Source organism: Bos grunniens, chromosome 3 (assembly GCF_055505025.1).
Source record: "Bos grunniens cultivar Pamir isolate PY7600 chromosome 3, Bosgru_T2T1.0, whole genome shotgun sequence".
NCBI lineage: Eukaryota > Metazoa > Chordata > Mammalia > Artiodactyla > Bovidae > Bos > Bos grunniens.
This window is the reverse complement of record NC_141167.1, coordinates 31,662,745-31,679,983: the sequence shown is the minus strand read 5'-3', so window position 1 is coordinate 31,679,983 and position 17,239 is coordinate 31,662,745. Positions and strand designations below refer to the sequence as shown.

General features: G+C 45.2%; 1 non-coding gene across 1 annotated transcript; it reads left to right on the top strand.

Annotated features, from left to right (window-relative positions):
• The first annotated feature begins 16,131 nt into the window (after positions 1-16,131).
• Positions 16,132-16,204, top strand: TRNAW-CCA (transfer RNA tryptophan (anticodon CCA)). The gene has a single exon. It is a non-coding gene; the product is annotated as a tRNA-Trp (tRNA).
• The last annotated feature ends 1,035 nt before the right edge of the window (positions 16,205-17,239 follow it).

Below are 17,239 nucleotides of genomic sequence, written 5' to 3'. Positions count from 1 at the left end.
GGAGAAGACTCTTGAGAGTCCCTTGGACTGCAAGGAGATCCAAGCAGTCCATTCTAAAGGAGATTAGTCCTGGGATTTCTTTGGAAGGAATGATGCTACAGCTGAAACTGCAGTACTTTGGCCACCTCATGCGAAGAGCTGACTCATTGGAAAAGACTCTGATGCTGGGAGGGATTGGGGGCAAGAGGAGAAGGGGACGACAGAGGATGAGATGGCTGGATGGCATCACTGACTCGATGGACATGAGTCTGAGTGAACTCTGGGAGTTGGTGATGGACAGGGAGGCCTGGCGTGCTGTGATTCATGGGGTCGCAGAGTCGGACACGACTGAGCAACTGAACTGAACTGAACAATTTTAGATGTCAGTTTGAAATATGTGTTAGAGTACATATTTTTCAAAATTCTTTTGTGGGTATGTAAACCAAACCAGTTTGAAAACCGCTGGCACAGACTGTCCTTGGTAAGCTGTACTGTAAAGGATACTCAGAAATGGGTAGGTAGCCAGAGGAAAATATTGAACCTAAAGAGACGCTTGATTTGGGTTTGCTCTTGTTTCTAAAGATGAGAGAAAAATGCAGAATGTTTGTGCGCGGAGGAAAATGATTTCGACAGGAAGGAAAAGTGAGGGTGCCAGAAGGTGGTTTGGGGCAATGAAAGAAGTGGGCACGGAGTACCCAAAGAGGTGAGGCCCTTGAAAGGGCAAGGCAGAGGACAAGGCAGCCTTGTCGCGGGGGCAGAGAGGAAGCGCGAAGGGCAAGCGTGGATATCCATATGGGCTGGCGGGGAGCGGGTGGTGGCTGGAGGAAGCTCTGCTGGGATGGAGTCTATTTCCTCAATAAAACCGAAGCAAGATTAGCAGCTGTGAGGAAGGGTGGGGGAGGAGGTGTTGGGGATGACAAGAGAGAGACGTCGAATGGTCGTTTAAAGAAGTGGGATGGAATCCACTCGGGAAGTGTATTAGGACTTCGGCTTGGTTTCTGGAATTTGTTGAGAGGAGTCAGCCAGGCGATGTGCGCCGGGTTGTCGCACGTGAAAATTGCATTTAACTGGCTTGGCAGGTGCTCACACTGATGCGTGAGAGTGCAAGGGAACTGAGGCCGAGTCATTAAAATGATGGAGTCTGGACTTGAAGTTGCGGAAGGAGAGAAGGGACGGCATAAGGATGGGTGATACGATCCATGAATTATTAATTCCCTGTGTGTGTGGGGGGGGGGCACGGGGGGACGGTCAACTGCTGCGTTTGGAGTTAGGACTCTTTCAAATGTCAGCCGTCTTATTTTCTTTTTCCTAAGTGCAATGACTCTCCGATTCTCCTCTTCCTTCCTCAGTACTTCTGCCGCCGTTTTCACAGGTGGAATATCTTCTAACATCTTGAAAGAAGTCAGATGCGGTTTCTTGCAACGTTACTTCTGCAGCCCGATTGGCCAGTTTTGTGCATTATCTCGGAACTCACTTTTCAGTCTGTTTTGATCCGGGGCTTTCTTCCCGCCGCAGCGCATCGGGGCGGTCCCTTCAGGGTCTGGGAAAGAAGGAAGCGCTGATTGGTTGCCCTGCGAACCGGGGCGGGGCTTGTCGTCCGGGGCAGAGAGGGAGGCCTAGAGAAGAGTCAGCCAGGGTGCTTCTTGGGCCGCTGGTCTCTTGTGATCCCAGGGTCACTTGTCAGCGAGACAGACGCCCGGGACGGGACTGCACGGGCCGCCTGGGACCTGATTCCTTGTTTTCTGCCCAGCTGGACGTTTTGGCATGCAACGCAGACACTTTGGTAGCTGGGCATTTATCTGGGAGAGAGTTTGCGATGACATCACAGTTGAAGGTTTTTGTTTGGCCGGCACCCTTCTCCGCCAGCTTCTTCGGGTGGGCAGGCACGGGCCCAGTGGGGGCAGCCCAGGGCTTCCTGCCAGTACTCCTTTTGAAGGACGCAGGGTCAGAAGGGCAGTTGAACATTAACTCTTTGTGGCGGCAGTTTATCTATCGGGAGGCCTGGTGGCTAGCCGATTTGGACTTCCAAGCAGTTCTATACACAGAGTGCCATCCACCAATACTTTATTTCCTGCTTCCCTTGTACCACACCCTGGGGATGTTTCTAAAGAGAAAGGCAACTTCCAGTTCGTTCCAGTGACTCTCTCTCGTTCTCAGGTCCCAGCTCTTGGTGGTCCCTGCACTGAATTCTGACAGCCTGTAATGTCAACATTAATCTCCTATTTTTCAGATATGGCAGTTGGGTCTTAAGAGAGTTGAAGTGACTTACCAATATCATTAGATAGGTGGTTGGGACAGAATTTGGTTTGGCCCGGATCTGCCTTTAAAGCCCAAGTGCTATCTATTCTGCTGGAGCCATGTCCTCCAGGGCTACTGGGTTTGCTGAGTGGGAGAAAAAGAGAGAAGGAGTAAGTCGGAAGTGCTGAATCCAGGTGACTGTTAAAAGCAGGAAAAAGATGATTTTCATCTTCCCTTCAAACAACACTGGACAATACGACTTTCCCGATCCTTTCATACTAGAGAGTAATCTGGGATGTTGTCAGTATGACACAGTAGAAATAGTAATAGTAGGAGTTAAGAGGGTTTGGGACTAGACCTGCCTTTACCATAACTAAATGTGTTATGAAGAGCAAGATACTTATTGCTGTATCTCAGTGCCACCGTGTACAGTGGGGTATGATAGGTTGTGGCACAGAATTAATGGAGATAATAATAAAGTCACTATTTAAACATGAGAAAAAAATAAAAGCAGGGAAAGTACCGTGACTTACTTTGATTGTTTGCTTTTTTCTGTGCCTGTCACGGAAGTATGCTCAGAGGAAGTATGCTCAGAGTTTAACCTGGCCCTACTTGATGAGCAAGGAGTTCCACAGGCAGACAATGGACATTTCAGACCTCGAAGAGTTCAAAGGGGCAGAGATTCGGGTACCCACAGAATGTAATGAAGGAAAGCCCTTAGGGAGGCCCCATCCCTTCATTTTACCGAGGGAATAAATGGAGGACCAGAGACGGTATTTAATTATTTAAGATCAGGAAACAGGAGTGCCCAAACTGGAGCTGAAACCCTGGGTCATTGTTGTTTAGTCGCTCAGTCGTGTCTGACTCTTTGTGACACTACAGACTGTAGCCCGCCAGGCTCCTCTATTCATGGCATTTCCCAGGCAAGAATACTGGGGTGGGTTGCCATCTCCTCCAGGGAAATCTTCTCAACCCAGAGATCAAACCCACATGTCTTGCATTGGCAGGTGGATTCTTTACCACTGAACTAATCTATGGTTTGTTTTTATTAGTAACTTAGTAGTCAGACATACTGTAAGAGTTATTCACACTTGTTTCAGTTCAGTTCAGTTCAGTCGCTCAGTTGTGTTCAACACTTTGCGACCCCATGAATCGCAGCACGCCAGGCCTCCCTGTCCATCATCAACTCCCGGAGTTCACTCAACTCATGTCCATCAAGTCAGTGATGCCATCCAGCCATCTCATCCTCTGTCGTCCCCTTCTCCTCCTGCCCCCAATCCCTCCCAGCATCAGAGTCCTTTCCAATGAGTCAACTCTTCGCATGAGGTGGCCAAAATACTGGAGTTTTAGCTGTAGCATCATTCCTTCCAAAGAAATCCCAGGGCTGATCTCCTTTAGGATGGACTGATTGGATCTCCTTGCAGTCCAAGGGACTCTCAAGAGTCTTCTCCAACACCACAGTTCAAAAGCATCAATTCTTCGGTGCTCAGCTTTCTTCACAGTCCCACTCTCACATCCATACATGACCACTGGAAAAACCATAGCCTTGACTAGATGGACCTTTGTTGGCAAAGTAATGTCTCTGCTTTTGAATATGCTATCTAGGTTGGTCATAACTTTCCTTCCAAGGAGTAAGCGTCTTTTAATTTCATGGCTGCAGTCACGCTTGTTTAGCAGTTACTAAATGAGTATATTATATACATTCCTTTCTTTTAGCCCTTGGGGCAACTCTGTGAGGTAGACAGTATTTTACAAGAAAGAAAACTGAGACTGAGAGAAGTAACTTGCCCAGGGTCACATGGAAAGTCTAAGCCAGGAGCCCAGGCTCTAAATGATAAGCAGATAAAGAAAGGAGGGTGTGACCCAAAAAACCCCTTTCAACGTATATATTTTTATCTTCCTTATTCATATAAGGAAACCAAGTTTCAGAAACAGTCAGTGACTTGCCCAAGGTCACAGAGCAATAAAGCGGTGGAGTAGGCAGTGGTCTGGATCACATTATACCCAAAGTCCAAAGTGTGAGACCATTCCTGGGTTCTCTACTCCTAGCACAGCCCCCTTCTTGCATAGAGAAGCAGTCAAAGCCCCTTGTCTCTTGCTCACCTTTCAAATCTTCCAGACAGCTCTGCCTTGGGAATGTTGTCCTCGGCAGGCAAAGTGGCTTTAATCAAATCTCACTTTCCAATGAGGGGTTATTAATATTATCCTAACAGGATGGTGACCCAGTTCTTCCAGCTGCCAACATGGTGATTTTCTGCATTCCTCCTCACTTTTTCTTGCACAGCTTTGTTATCAGGGGGTCTGGATCACATTATACGCAAAATACCAGCATGTGAGACGCTTTTAGCTCCACGACCCTTTGCAGAAGCCACTTGGTCAAGCCCCTTTGGTTTATGTTTGCAGGATAAGCATCAAGGGGCAAAGCCTGGTCAGGACAGTGGTGCTGGAGGCACGGGGCCTACTTGAAGTTCACTAGCACCTCTTAAATCTGGGTGAAGAGTGACAGGTAGACAGAATTATGAATTGGGGGTGGAAAAATGAGTCTTCTCAAATATTTCTGTTCATGAGTAACCCTCACTGACTGAGTGAACAGGCTGCATGCAAGGGTTCAAAATTAATTAGGCTCATCTGGCTTGTTTTCACTGCTAAATAAGATATCTATCTCTGAGGGCTTGGCTTCCAGAAGCAGTGTTTGGAAGGAGGGTTTCTACTGTGGAAGGAAGCTCTAGACCAGACCCCAGGAGGTCTGGGGGGCTTGAGTCAGCTCTGCTAATGGCTGACCCTGTCACCCTGGAAAAGGCAATTCACCTCTCTAGGCCCATCATTATTCATTCACATTTCTAGAAGTGCTCCTGTGGGCCTGGCATTTTTGTAACGGTTGAGACAACTTGTAACAAGACAGCTGCTGCAGTGGAAGACCTCGAGGCTTCTGTGGGGAAATGAGCAAGGCCAGAGACTGTGGATTCTATGCTGCTCTGGGGTATGGCCAAAGGAGCCCTGGAAGACCTGCTATCAATAGGACGCTAGCCTTATGGAATCTGTGTGATAATTTTAAGTTTCCCCTTTTACTGGGTAAATGCAGCCCCTAACCTGTGGCACAGCGTGATAAGCAGAGCCCAGGCAGATGTTTGTGTCCCCAGTTGCCTCCTGGGCTGATCACTCTTTTATTTTTTACATTTAATTTAATTTTAATTTTATCTTGGAATGTAGTCACTTTATAATATTGTGTTAGTTTCCAGATCACTCTTGCCTGATGAACAACTCGCTTATCTGAACACAGCAGCCCTGAATGTCGACTGAGATAGAAAGGTCCAGTAGAGGAAGAGATGGCAGAGGCCATTTCAGGCTGAGGAAAGAGCATGCATAAACCCTGCAGGCTGGAGAGAGAGCTGCCTCAGCTTGGGGACCTGCCTGTGGTTCACTGACTGGAAGGCTGAGTGGATTGTGTCTTATTAGGGGGTGTTGAAGAGAGAGGAAGTTGGGAAGATTGGCAGAGGCTGTTTCTTCCCTTATGAAGCAAACAGTGGGCATCAGTTCAAGTGTAGTATTGGAACACTAGGGGAAAGAGTGGACAAAAACCAACCTAATCCCCTTCCCTGGGGGAATTCACATTCTAGTGAGACCCTGATGGGCCTCCAGTGTCCAGTGTTCTGACCCACTTCCCCTCTAGCACTGTAAGAACCGCCAACTGAGATAATGTATGTAAAAGGCCTTTGGGAAGTGGGAACTTCTGGATCATTCCAATGAATAATCACTTTTAATGTTGTTGTTGTTGTGCTGCACACCGTATAGGATCTTAATTCTCTGATTCTCTGACCAGGAATTGAACCTAGGCCATAGCAGTGAAAGCGTCAAATCCTAACCACTGGACCACCAGGGAATTTCCAGTCACTTCTCCCCCCATCCCATGTTAAAAGTCTTTATTGAATTTGTAACAGTATTGCTTCTATTTCATGTTTTGTGTGGGGTTTTTTTTTGCCAAGATGCATGTGAGGTCTTAGCTCCCACCAGGGATTGAATCTGCACCCCTGGATCACCAGAGAAGTCCCCTCAATCACTTTTAATATTAATCTGATTGACCAATACTGGTGCTCAGGGATTTGGGGACCTGTTCCTGGCACCCACCTGATCCTCCCTTCTGGGAAGAAGACATCTTTGGTTGTGGTCATAATGCTACAGGAAATGTGATGCCTTCCTTTGCTCTGCTCTCAAGACCCATTCTGACCAGGAGAGATCCATCCCTCTCTTGGACAGCTGAGCAGGCTGGACAGGATGTGACATCCTGGGGCCAGTATAGGAATTCACTGGCTTGTTCTCAGGCTGTGAGCACCTGCTGTGGTCAAAGGTTCTTTCCCTTCTGGCTGAAGCACCCATGCGAATGAGAGAGTCACTTAAAAATCACAAACAAAAGGGAAACTCTGTCTCTGTGGTTAGAGAGGGATGTCCCCGGGCTAGCAGTTGTGTCTATCCTGATCAATAGATAGGTCTGGTTCAGTGAAAGAGGCTGATTCCTAGGCCTGGGAACTTGTCCTCTCCATCACTGTGTGACTGTAGGCAAGTCAATTCCCCTTTCTGGGTGCTAGTTCTTTCCTCTATTACCAGGAAGTTGGACTTACTCAGGCTTGAGCACAGAATCATTTGAACTTTTTTGGGGAACCTCGATATATAAAGTAGATAAGAGAGATGAAGATGCAGTAGAGGCAGGTTCCTGGAGATCTGTTGACCTCACCTCATCCTGTCTCATCTTCCCTGGACAGACTTCTCCCACTATTACCCTGCAGTCATAGTGGAATTTGGTTTAAAAATAAATGGATTATATAATTTTCATTCTAACTGGGTCTTCTGGCCTCTAGGCTCAGGGTAGGGGGTGAGGGTAATTTAAAAAGTCTTGTGACAACTTCTACAATTTTGTGTATACATGGAAATGGTTATCCAGCCCTCTTTCTATTCAATATAAATATAATTTGGATTATCTGGGGGACCCTCTATTTCCATGCATAGACATGAAGTTTCATTGGCTCCATTTGACTTTGTATTTATGACTGTGACAATACCATGAACGTGTCTAAAATGTTTCCCATCTCACTTTCCATGCAGTATGTTTCCCAAATTGGACAATCTGTGATTTTATTTTTTCGTAAAAGGGATGTATTTGCTAGAGGCCAGCAGCATAAATAAGATAGGAATTTATTTCCCTCTCACATATGAAGTTCAGGTAGATTATCAAGGGATAGAATGATGGCTTCTTTTTTTCTCACTTTATTTATTTTTTAATTGAAGGATAATTGCTTTACAGAATTTTGTGGTATTCCATCTGTCATACAGCAACAAGAATCAGCCATAGGTGCACCCATATCTCCTCCCTCTCAAACCTCCCTCCCATCTCCCACCCCATCCCACCCTTATAGATTGTCACAGAGCCCCTGTTTGAGTTCTCTGAGACATACAGCAAATTCCCATTGGCTATCTATTTTGTATATAGTATTGTAAGTTTCCTTGTTACTCTCCCCATACACATACATCTCACCCTCTCCCTCCTCCCCTCCCCCTCCCCCACGACCATGTCCATAGGTTTGTTCTCTATGTTTCTTCACTGCTGCCCTGCAAATTAATTCATCAGTACCACCGTTCTAGATTCCATATCGAATGATAGAAGAACCCAAGTTCTTCCCATTGTGCTGCCTTATGGTCCTCATCACGCGCCTTCCATCCTATGATCCAGGATGGCAGTTCCTGCCATCAAATGTGCGTTTCATCCAACAGGAAGAGGAAAAGAGGAATTAGGGAGAGCTTACCATTTCTTTTTCAGGGAAGAATTTGCACATATCACTTTTTTTCATATTCCACTACCTATAATTTGATCATATGGCCACCCTTACCTTTAAGTAAGGCCAAGAAATCTCTTTACCTGGGTAGTCTTGTGACTAGATAAAAATTCTGTCATTATGCAAAAGAAGAGAACAGACCAATGGGCCAAGTGGAAATCTCTACCAAGAGTCTAGCCATTTCTCGGGCATGGATTTTTACACTTTTTTTAGGTGTGGAATTCTGTGATGTGAGTAGCATCTAAAAACTTCAACCTGGACCGGTACTCAAGATTTCAGCTAATCCAGTCTCTTTCATCAAATGATGATGATGTTATGAACCCATTTTACAGATAAGGCAGCAGAGAGATTATGTGACATGCCCAGGGTTAACTTTGTCAGTAGCCCAAGGAGAAATTCATGTTGTAGAGATAATCACAGAAATGGTGGGATTCCCTGAGAACCTGAAAGGGCCCTTTTCTCTGTGCTTTTTATTCCTCTTCCCATGACATCCTGGCTCTTTAGACCATACCTTACCACTGATGCTATAATTTGAGGGATAATGTGGACTCTGATCGGGGGACTGGGATGTCCTGAGGGAGCCCGAGCTTTGCAGTTACACATAGCTGGTGTTCAATAGTAGTTCTGCGTTTTATGACTGTGTTGCTGTGGGCGAGGCATTTTCTCTTGACTTTAGTTTCCTCTTGTTTAAAAAGAAGAGCGTATCCATCTCCAAGGTTTCTTCCCACCCTTCCTTCTTCCTTCCACCCTTTCTCACTGCCCCTGTCCCCTTTCCTCCTTTCTTTTTTTCACTCATAGAATGAATGTATAAAGGAATCTGGTCTGGGACTTAGTACTGCTAAGTGAAAACCAGTGGTAGTTTCCTTCCTTTCTTCCTTCTTCTTTCCTCTTCTCCTTTCATTTTCTTTCTCTTGTTTCAGTTTCATGTAATTTTAGATATTTTTTCCCACCAGGTTCATTAGTCACAGGACCCAGAGGACTTAGATTCTCTGGTGCCCAGAAATAGTTGCCCCGATGGGTGAACTTCTAGTTCCCTTTACCAGTTTTTTTTGTTTTTTTTTTTTCTTTCTGAATCAGACAAAGAGAACTTCAGTACCTCTTGGGTTTCCCCCTCTGATACCTTATCACTGTACCCTAACTTGGTAATTTCTCCCCTTCTATGTGTAAAATTTTTTGAGTGCTTGAAAATATCTCGTGCTTCCTGTGGGGTTTTCTCTCCCTTGTATGTAGCTCTGGTTTTCTATAAGCTCCTTGAGGACAGGGAAGGACATCTGTGTATTCCCACCTTTACGTGCTACAGAAGTGAAAACAGAAGCCTGATTGGAGATGAACTTCCGTTGAGCGAGGACCCTGTGTTCTGCTTCTTCGCATTCATCATTTGTTATGTGAAGAACAAAGGAAGAAAAGAGGAGTGAAGGGAAAGGGAAAGAAGGAGGGCTGGGGGAGAAAGGGAGAAGATTGGAAAGTGAAAATGTTAGTTGCTCAGTTAGTGTCCTACTCTGTGACCCCATGGACTGTAGCCCACCAGCTTCCTCTGACCATGAATTCTCCAGGCAAGAATACTGGGTTGGGTAGCCTCTCCCTTCTCCAGGGAATCTTCCTGATCTAGGGATTGAACTCGAGTCTCCTGCATTGTAGGCAGATTCTTTACTGTCTGAACCACCAGGGAAGCCAGAAGGAGGAAGGGAGAAGGTGGGAAATCAGCACTTATTAAGCACAAAAAGTACCAGCTTTTAAAACATGCTGTCTTACTTAATCTTGACAGCACATGTGTGAGACAAATTACGAAGGATAAGATTGAGGCCCAGAAAGGTGCTGTCACTTGTCCAAGTTCCCATAGCACATAGGAAGCAAAATGAGAAGCGGAAACAAGGTCTGTGAAGCTGAGGTCAGGCTCATAAGAGCCTTGAACCTTGAACCACGAGTCAGAGTTACTGACACAGTCAAGTGTGAGAATTAAATGGACTGTGTAGGAAGCCAGATCTGTCTCAGGGATTCCTTTTAACAATAGTAATAAAAAGTTCTGTAACCTTGACAAAGTCGCTGGCTGTCTTGGAACCTCAGTTTCCCCATCTGTCATGAAGGGGGCCCTCTGTAAGTGTGGGGGTCCCTCTCAGCTCTTTTGTGTGGCTTACAGCCTCTCTCCCTGAATTCCTAACCATCAGGGTGAGCCATTTAAACATGATAGATTCTTCCAGGAGGAACCATGCCTCTTTAGCTAGGTCAGGCCAACCAAACTTATTTGGGGTTTTTGATGAGATTTCTCTTAATTGATTGGGGTGAGGAGTTCAGAGCTAAATTGGAAGACTAGCTTTTCAGCTCCAAGATGGAAGAGACTGGGGCCTGACATTACTTGAGGTTGTCTGCCCTTTTTGAAGGCTGATGAGAGAGCATTCTGCACCCAGCCACACTCCCTCCTCCCTGGAGAGCACAAGGGGAGCTGATGAACAATGAATAATAAATAAGCTGTCTTGGTCCTGGAAGAAATGATGTCAAATTTCTGGGGCTTTCCTTTTTGCCTCTCTCCATTGCTGGACAGTTTTCAATGTTCTTTTGTTTTGTTTTGTCTATCTCTTTTTCTTTTCTTCTCTGCCTCCTCTCCTCCTTCTCTCCTTCCCTCTCTCAACTTTCCTTCTTCCTTCCGAATATTTTCTTATTCTAAGTTTCAAAACATTTAGGAGAATAAGAGATTTGGAATGATAATGCTCTCCAGAGTCTAGTTTACAGTGATTTTTATGTCTTCTGATGTTAGTATTTTCTGTCTCTTCCTTATTCATAGAACTAAAGATTCATTAATAGTAGCAATAGTTACAACTGGCAGAACTTAACAATGGATACCAAGCACCATTCTTTCAGGTCCTACAAGGCACTACATTCTTTCACTCAACAAATATTTATGAAGCATCCAACCATTTCCAGGCGCCATCATGGAAAAGATTCAGCCACGACCAAGGCAGAGTCTCTTTTCCTAATGGAGCTGACATTGTAGTTGGAAGCAGACAATGAGCAAGTAAACAAATATTTAATGTATTTTCAGGTTATTTAATTGTATCTTCAAAACAACCTCATGGCAGCTATTGTAGGTTCATTTTACACATGCATAAACACTGAGGTGTGGATAATGAAATTATCTGTCCAAAATCAGGTGAGAAGTTTGAATGCGCCCCAGCCCAGTGGTCTTTGTAGGACCCAATGAAGCTTTTTATTGTGAGTCCAGAGACAGTAAAACTGTGAGACTATGAAACTGAAGCTCCAGAGCTCTTCACTTGCATGGGCCATTCCTCAAGTCACTCAGGACCCAAGTTTTAATCCCTTAGTGCGGGCCCATCACATTTTATAAGCCTTGGGCTTCACAAAACCTGGACCAGTCTTCACTGACATGAGGATTCACAGACTTCTAGTTTTCCTCAAGAACTCAGAAGCCAATGGAGGAGAAAGACATGAAAATAAAACACTGTAATACATAGAGATGAGTGCTATAATGGAGGTGTTATGGACTAAATTGTGCCCTTCAAATTCATATGTTGAGACTCTAACCCTCAATGTGTGGTTGTATTTAGAGATAGGGCTTTTAGGGAGGCAATTAAAGGAGGTCATAAGGGTTGGGCTTTTTATAAGGAGAAGAGACAGCAGAGAGCTATCTCTCGGTGTGCACACACAAAGCAAAGCTCGTGTGAACACACAGAGAGAAGGCAGCTGTCTGTAAGCCAGAAAGAGAGCTCTTAGCAGAAGCTGAGTTTGCTGACATCTTGGTCATGGATTCTAGCATCCAGAACTCTGAGAAAATACATTTTTGTTGTTTACACAAAAATGGAATTTTGCCGTGGTATCCCCAAGCAGACTTGTATAGGATGGATGTACAAGGGAGATGGATTTGAGGATGGGAAAGCATTCCAGGCAAAGAAAACAGCTGAGTAAAGATGTGGAGACCTGAGATAGCACAGCATACCTGTGCCCAAGGCATGCACGTGTGCATGTGTATTCAGTCACTAAGTCGTGTCTGACTCTCTGTGATCCCATGAACTGTAGCCCATCAGGCTCCTCTGTCCGTGGGATTTCCCAGGCAAGAATATTGGAGTGGGTTGCCATTTCCTCCTCCAGGGGATCTTCCCGACCCAGGGACTGAACTGGCCTGACTGACTGACTGTGCCTCCTGTATTGGCAGGTGGAGCCTTTACCACTGAGCCACCTGGGAAGCTCCAACTTACCTGTAGAATCATGAATAATAATTATGCATACTTATGGAGTACAGAGGCAGAGATAAACAATGGCGGGTGGGTGGGGGAAGACCAAAACCACGTAAGATGCCAGGCTCAAGACTGGGTTTTACTGATAGATGTGGAAGTGCCCCTGGTTTGCCCTTGAGCAGGGCAGAGTCAAAACCATCATGGTGGCAGGAGGAGGGAGATGGATGGGAGGGAGGGACACTACTCAGGTGACTTCTGTAATAGCTCTGGTAAGAAAGGGTATAGCTCTGAAGTAGGTCAGTGGAGTTGGAGACAAGGATATGTTTTGGAACTGGGAGGAGGGAATGGGAGAGAGGAGGAGGAGGAGCAAGAGTCACACTTGAGTTTCTCACTTGGATGTCTGGTGCTTTTGGCCACATCAAAAGTGACTTTATATATACCTAGATTTAATTTAATTATGAGGAAAAGGGTTTGGAGTTTTTTATATTTCAAAGAAATATCAGGTGGAGGTGTGCTATGGTCCTAGATTTGCAGGTTTGGTCAGCTGGATGCTCTGCTGTGTGGAAGCCAGCAGAGTGGGAATAGGGTGTCCAGGAGGCATGTGAGTGGATCTGCAGGCAGCCTTCATTAGCAGCATTATGCTTCTCAGTAGGATGATGGTTCCTTTTTTTTTTTTTTTTTTTTTGAATAAACATGAAACAAGCCAAGGAGGTTGCAATGTTATAGAATTAGTCAGTGTCAAACTTGGTAACTGCTTGGCTTAGGACAAAGAGTCTGATAGAGTTCTGATCTTGACCTAACTTACTATATGCCTTTGGGTGGATCGTATACTGTCTCTAGGTCTCAGTCTCATCTTCTCAAAAATGAACCACTTGGGTTAAATGATCTTTAAATTCTGTTTTAGTGCTCACATTCTATACATCACTGTTTAACCAACATTATGTTAAAAAATGTACATAAATCAAGAGTTTGGGGGAAGATTAGGGTTTTATTTCTGAGGACAATACCTAATTCAGTCGCAAAACAACAAGCTTTAACTCCTTTGACATTTCATCTCAGGCTGGACTCATAGAGGACTCTGGGGAGAAGAGATTATCTGGATATCATCTAGATCAGTTTCTTTATTCCAGACTTGAAAGGAATGAGGAACAGCGAGAGCATCACCCGAGGTCATACAGCTGGTGAATAGCAGAGACAGGAACTGAACCCAAGTCTCCCAAAAAGGGCCACAAGGGGCATATAACCACCAGGTTATGCACTGCATGACTTTGTAGACTCTTATGTGAGTGGTACCCCTGAAATTATGGAGGCAGAGATCCTGCTCTTGATCCCTACTTTGCACTCCTCTCACTCTATGTATCTAGTTGTTTAAAATGCCTCCTCACCCCTCTGGATACCCAGCACCTCTCTTCTTCCCTTTTCCTTGCCAGTTGGAATCCTATTCATCCTTTAAAACTCAGTACAAATATGACCTCTGTGTCCCCTTTCTTCCCTTTGTACATACCCCTATGGCCATATATGGAATTTCCAGGTGGTTCACTGGCAAAGAATCTGCCTGCTGATGCTGGAGATGCAAGAGACATGGGTTTGATTCCTGGGTCAGGAAGATCCCTTGGAGAAGGAAAAGGCAATCCACTCCAGTATTCTTGCTTGGAAAATTCCATGGACAGAGAATCCTGGTAGGCTACAGTCCATAGGGTCACAAAGAGTTGGACAAAACTAAGTGACTGAGCACTCATGCATGCAATGGCCATATATACATAACACATTACATGGGAATGGTTTCTTATTTGTCTACAATTAACAACATTCAGAAAACTAAGATCACGGCATCTGGTCCCATCACGTCATGGGAAATAGATGGGGAAACAGTGGAAACAGTGTCAGACTTTATTTTTGGGGGGCTCCAAAATCACTGCAGATGATGATTGCAGCCATGAAATTAATAGACGCTTACTCCTTGGAAGGAAAGTTATGTCCAACCTAGACAGCATATTGAAAAGCAGAGATATTACCTTGCCAACAAAAGTCCGTCTAGTCAAGGCTATGGCTTTTCCAGTGGTCATGTATGGATGTGAGAGTTGGACTTAAAGAAAGCTGAGCGCCGAAGAATTGTGTTCAAAAAAGCTTTTGAACTGTGGTGCTGGAGAAGACTTGAGAGTCCCTTGGCCTGCAAGGAGATCCAACCAGTCCATCCTAAAGGAGATCAGTCCTGGGTGTTCATTGGAAGGACTGATGTTGAAGCTGAAACTCCAATACTTTGGCCACCTCATGCGAAGAGTTGACTCATTGGAAAAGACCCTGATGCTGGGAGGGATTGGGGGCAGGAGGAGAAGGGGACGACAGAGGATGAGATGTCTGGATGGCATCACCGACTCGATGGACGTGAGTTTGAGTGAACTCCGGGAGTTGGTGATGGACAGGGAGGCCTGGCGTGCTGCGATTCATGGGGTCACAAAGAGTCAGACACCACTGAGTGACTGAACTGAACTGAACTGAACCCAAAAGGGTAGGAATTGTGTCTTATTCATCTCTGTACTTCTAACGTCTAGCCCACGTGCTCAATTAATGTCCATGAAATGAATGAAAACAAAGGATAAATGATAGGATGAGTGTAAAATGAGGTTTGCTGGAGAATATAGAATCAAACAGAAAAGCTTAGGAAGCCATGTCCCATGAGGTGTAAATGAGACTGTGGTTTTCCTCTCATCTGGCTATTTCTTGGACCCACAGGTCATCACCCTCATTAATGACAGCTCCCCTAAGCTGTAAGCAGGAAATGCTTTGGTATCAGGCCTGATGGCCCATATTGAAGACATAATCCTTTGGCCCGTGACTCACCAATGGATTCCAGAAGGCTCAGTGTGGGTGGCCTTCCTCAATCAATCAATGGTTGGGCGTCCCAGCTTGTGATTGGATCCAAGCCACCCAAGCGTAGAGGTCTCTCAGATGCATCCTGTATGGAGCCCTCTGGCCATCAGGCCTGTGTAAGTTGTAGCCACCCACCAGGAGATGCAGACCAGCATCCATAAAAGCCAGCTTTTATGACCACTGACACCCCCTTGAGCATGGTCATTATGATTATTTAACATTTATGAGACACCCTTGGTGCAGTGGGGCTAAGGGAAAGCCAGTTTGGCAGTCTCAACACAAACGGATGTTTCTATATAACCGTACAGAGGTGATCCCTCCCACCCAGATTAGTTCATTTACAACTACATTCAGGAGCTCATATAGGCCAGAGCAAACCTGAATGTATTCTGTATAGTATCAATCCAGGCATTAACCCAGGGAAACCTCAGTTAATCAAAACCCAGAGAAGGAAAATTCTCAATTAACTCTTTTGATTTTTACACTACCATTGATTTGTTCTCTGAGTGATGTTGATGTGCAAAGTCTTTTGTTCACTCTTTCTCATTCAATAAAACATATAAACTGCTGACCATGCCACATCATGTGTCTGCTCTTGACATTGTAGAGATAAATAGACAGCCTGTACCCCTAGACAAGGCAATCTTATGGGGAAGAGAGGCATGGAAATAGAAATATAGTCTTGCAGGTGAAGTGTAAAAGCCAAGTTGATAGAAAAGTGGAGGGCTAGAGGAAGGAGTGGTTAACAGGTTAGGCAAGCTTTATAGGAGAAAAAGCTCAAGATGGCATTTGATTGATGATGACAATTTCCAGTGGGTTGTACAGAACCACACAGGAATGTGTGGACCTTATAGGAGAGGAAATGAATGAACAAATGAATGGGAAGGTAGAATGTCACAGAAGATTGAGAGAACCCTAAGATATGCAGAAGGGCTGAAATCTACAGTGTGAGGGGATGAGGTAGAAAATCTGGGCAAGGACTAGATTATAAAGGCCTTGATCATTGTTTAAGAAGTGACTGCTGGAAGGCTTCCTTGGTGGTCCAGTGGTTAAGACTCTGCACCCCAAATGCAGAGAGCCCAGGTTCGATCCCTGGTTGGGGAACTGATCCTACATGCTGCAACTAAGAGTTTCCATACCACAGCTAAGACCCAGCACAGCCAAGTAAATAAATAAAAGAAGAAGTGACTGCTGCATTTGGAAACATGGGTCTCCTTGCAGTGCTCTCATCCCTTGATTTGGGTGGCATCACATTCTGATGCAGCGGCTCCTACCTCTTTGGCCATGTCTCCCCTCTATTATTTCGGAGAAGGCACTGGCAACCCACTTCAGTACTCTTGCCTGGTAAATCCCATGGACGGAGGAGCCTGGAAGGCTGCAGTCCATGGGGTCGCTAAGAGTCGGACATGACTGAGTAACTTCACTTTCACTTTTCACTTTCATGCATTGGAGAAAAAAATGGCAACCCACTCCAGTGTTCTTGCCTAGAGAATCCCAGGGATGAGGGAGCCTGGTGGGCTGCCGTCTATGGGGTCTCGCAGAGTCAGACACGACTGAAGAGATTTAGCAGCAGTAGGAGCCTCTGTTATTTACATGGAACTATCTTCCTCTGCCCATGCTTTAATGACAGTTCCTCAGGGTTCCTGCCCCTGTTTTTCTCACTCTAGATCCTTCTCTGAGCAAGTTTCCTACTGCAGTGATTCCCCAAATGATATCCCTCATCCAGATACAGTCTTTTCTTAACTCCATATAAGTACATAGACCTAACTGCCTATGGGACATCTCTACCCAATGGGGCAGCCATCTGCTCCCTAAACCTTCATTTGTTGTGTGTTTCCAGTCTTACGAAAAGTGTCAATACCTGGAACTCTCCTAGACTCTTTACTTTCCCTCATTTGTTGTTGTTCAGTCACTCAGTTTTGTCTGACTCTTCAAATCAATTCCACCAACCATGCATTCATTCACCCATTAGATATTTATGGAGTTCTTATGTTTTTTCAGAGATTTGACCAGCATCTGGGGATGTGGAAATGAGTAAAACAGAGCCCTGACCTTTGAGGAGGAGTCAGAAGAAAGGGACAGGATTAGGTGGCTGTCCCTGTGGATGTAGCAAGACAGGGCTGTGGGTGCAAGGTGAAG